The sequence below is a fragment of the Penaeus japonicus genome, unplaced genomic scaffold, assembly GCF_977035675.1.
Source record: "Penaeus japonicus unplaced genomic scaffold, GWHDUDI00000001_assembly GWHDUDI00000034, whole genome shotgun sequence".
In the NCBI taxonomy this organism is placed as follows: Eukaryota; Metazoa; Arthropoda; class Malacostraca; order Decapoda; family Penaeidae; genus Penaeus; species Penaeus japonicus.
Window position 1 is genome coordinate 7,794,852 of NW_028234436.1, and position 3,883 is coordinate 7,798,734.

The 3,883-nt window shown below is 38.2% G+C and overlaps 1 protein-coding gene across 6 annotated transcripts in view; it reads right to left on the reverse strand.

Moving 5' to 3' along the window:
- Nucleotides 1-2,686: 2,686 nt before the first annotated feature.
- LOC122266359 (uncharacterized) overlaps nucleotides 2,687-3,883 on the reverse strand; it is a 25,059-nt gene continuing 23,862 nt past the window's right edge. For all 6 annotated transcript variants that reach the window (XM_043036073.2, XM_043036070.2, XM_086530739.1 and 3 more), the window contains one exon: nucleotides 2,687-3,883. This exon is cut by the window's right edge and continues 2,774 nt beyond it. The gene's annotated coding sequence lies outside the window, so the exon portion shown is untranslated.

Consider the following 3,883-nt stretch of genomic DNA (forward strand, 5'->3'; position numbering starts at 1 on the left):
GTCGCTGTACCATCTTTATATATATCCCCTAATAATCTGCAATATATTTCCTCTACTCCTTGTTTATGAATTGCATCTAGTACTGCAGATATCTGTACCGAGTCTAATGCCTTTTTATAATCTACGAATGCCATACACAGGGGCTTCCTATATTCGTTTGTTTTCTCTTTTATTTGGGTTAGTGTGTGGATATGGTCTGTAGTTGAGAATCCGCTGCGGAACCCTGCCTGTTCCCTGGGTTGTTTTGAATATAATGTATTGGTGATACGGGCTGTGATGATTTTTGTGAACAGTTTATAGGTTACTGAAAGGAGGCTTATAGGTCGGTAATTCTTTAATTGTGTTTTACCGACGCTTAGACATCTGTTAAAAAGATTGGTCAATTTTACTGCCGCAATCTCTCCTGCATCTTGAATAAGATCTACACTAATGCCGTCTTCTCCTGGTGTTTTTCCTCTTTTCATGCCTTTTAGTGCCCTATTTACTTCCTCTACCGTAATGTTTGGAACGTCTCCAATGGTTGTCTTTGTCTCCGTGTGTGGTTGATCGTTTGAGTGGTATAAGTCGCGATAGAAGTCTTCTATTACTTTGATAATTTCATTTTTATTGTATGTCACCTCTCCATTAGGTTTCTTTACTGCATACATTTGTTTTTCCCCTATTCCGAGCCTCCTCTTTGTTGCCTTAAGGCTGGTGCCGGCAAGCAGAGCTTCATTTATTTTTCGTATGTTAAATTTGCGTACATCCTCTTTCTTCTTCTTGTTTATCGTCTTAGTCAGCTCTGCTGATTCTATCTTGTCTCTGATTGTTGTTATTTTCATGTCCCTACGCTGCTTCATAAGATTTTTTGTCTCTGTCGAAAGCTTACTGAACTTTTCATTTTCGTCTTTACCCCCTATTTCAAATGCAGCTTCCTTTAATGTCTCACTGAATTGGTCGTTCATTTGATCTAGGTCAATATCCTCTTCGAGAGCTGACTATTTGTTTCGGATGTTAATGCTGAATTCCGTCCTCCTATTCTTAATGTTAGGTAGATTAACGAGAGGCTTCTATGAGCTTATTTCGTTCGCTTCTTGGCTGTAATTTTACTCTACTTCTGACCAGTCTATGGTTACTACCGACATTTACTTTACTGATAATGGTTACGTCTTGTACAATGTCGTGTTTATTGGTGATTATGAAGTCAATTTCGTTTTTAATGCCGGATGGTGATTTCCATGTCCATTTCCTCCCGGGTCTCTTTTCGAAGAATGCTTCAGCGAATTCTATTAGCCTTTGCCCTCTCTCATACAGTATATATATATATATATATGTGTGTGTGTGTGTGTGTGTGTGTGTGTGTGTGTGTGTGTGTGTGTGTGTGTGTGTGTGTGTTTTGTGTGTTTTGTGTGTTTGTGTGTGTGTGTGTGTGTGTGTGTGTGTTTGTGTGTGTATATATATATATATATATATATATATATATATATATATATATATGTATGTATGTATGTATGTATGTATGTATGTGTGTGTGTATATATACAGTGGAACTTCCTTATCCTTGCACTTCCCGGACTTTGCAACTTCCCCTAAGTTGCGGGTTTTTGTGGGTCCCGACCGAAGCTAATGTAGTTTCTTATTGACAGAGCTTCCTGGACGTGGCACTTCCCTTTTCTTGCACTTTGCACCCAAACGCCGGTCCCAATAAGGCACTCCGATTCCTGGACTTGGCACTGGCCTGTTAACAGTCAGCTTACTGGACTTGGTTGTGGGACAAACAGGTACTGTACAGTGATTGGCTAATTAATAATGGAGGCGTGGTTTAATGACAGGTCAACTCAGATTGACGAGTTAACTCAATTAGCACTATAAAAGCTGCTGCGATGCTTGTTAGGTCATGGTAACGCACGACGTCGTGGCAACGGAAGACGACGGCCATGGCACGCGGCGTATTGATGACAGCGACGAGAGTGATGACGACGGAGACGAAAAGGAAGAACGTCCGGACACGACCATCAGACAAGCCATCGAAATGACGGAAAGGCTGAGGGAATTTTTTCTAAGTGGGAATATGTCCGAATACGCGCAGACGATGACACAAATGAACAATGCTTTACTGGAACAATTTGTATCATCCACCCGTCAGACCGACTTGATGTCTTTTTTCACCCGCGTGGACAGTTGAACAGTCATGGATTACGTGAACAATTCCTGTGTGTGAAATTACCAAATAGGTATTGCTAATGCTTACGTAAGAAATAATTAGTTTTCAAATTTGTATATGTCTGTAACACCTTTATGTATCAACATATCTGGTGTTAACAAATGTACTGTATACATATGTGCCGTATACCTCTGACTTCCTTGTCGGTACGCCTGCGTTTAACCCCAACTTCCCTAACCTTGCAACTTCTCGAAAGTTGCACTTTTGGGTGGGTCCCTTGAAGTGCCAAGTCCGAGAAGTTCCACTGTATATATTTACATATATATATATATATATATATATATATATATATATATATATATATATATATATATTATGTATGTATATACATATATGAATATGTATGTATATGTATGTGTGTGTTAATTAGAGAGATTTAAACACAGACAATCACAATATGTTTATAGTTCCAACAACTTCTCTGCATTGACTTAATTGACAAAAATGGAGATGAAAAGAGAATGGAATGGAATGATTACCATAGACGCCTTCATCTTTTATTTCATATACAGCTATTTCAACTAGAAACAAAGATTTCATCTTATGATACATACTTTTACACATGTATTACTGCCAAGCGATCCATGAACACAACACTTATATCCTAAATTTATACACTGTCGTTAGGGCCACGAAAGCGCGACATTGAACAGCCAGAGTGTGTTGATAGTTGACAAAAGGAGAGGATAGAGGGAGAGGGGGAGGGGGAAGAGACAGACAGACAGAGCGAAAGAGACAGGAAGACAGCGAGAAAGAGACAGGCAGACAGCGAGAAAGAGTTGATGTCCGTACACGATTAAATACGTATGTGCATTCGCCAAAAAAATATAAAAGAATCATAATACCAAAAACATAAACACATAATCGACCAGAATATACAGAAAAATGCAAGTAGACAACAAAAGACATCATTAATGTATTAATGTATTGTAATAAATATGATACACAAAATTATAATACACAAAGTATACACAGGGGAGCTCCCACAGCTTTTATATACATTAATAGGTCAAAACAATATTTTTTTTCGCCTTGTCAACCGTTCCCCAAAACAACATTCTAATGCTGATGTTTTTTTCTTTTCTTTTCCTTTTTGCCAATACGAGATTCAAGCAGATCCTACTGACTACTGATTAAAAATACTACAGCTATCAATAAAATCACTAGATACCAATGCATTTCCATCAAAACTTTAAGAAGTCTTGATGCCAAACCACTATCTTTTAAAAATGTCAGCCAGTAAGACTATCACTGCGTTGATACCTTACGCCAGTGGTTCTCAAATCGGGTGTCGAACCAGCCTGGGGTGCCAAGGTAAAAAAACAAATGATCATGTTCTGTACCTCACCAAAGAAGTTACAAAATTTGAATTTGTTTCTAGATGACTTTTACAATATTTCACCGAAGTTATTACATAAATTCATTTTATTTTATGTTTGTTTTGTTTGCCTTGTTCTGTTATCCACAGTCATCAAACTTCTTCCTGTTATCTTGTCATCGAATTTTAAGCTAGTCTATTTTTTCTAATGAGTTTTATGTTGTTTTCGAGCAGTGAAATTCATAGAACAGGCGAAAATGCACTCTTCGGTATAATTACATTTCATTTGGATGGAAGGTGATCGAGCGGCCGGAGGAAAGGGCACCGCAGAAAGGACTGCGTGCGTTTAGGGTCTCATCACA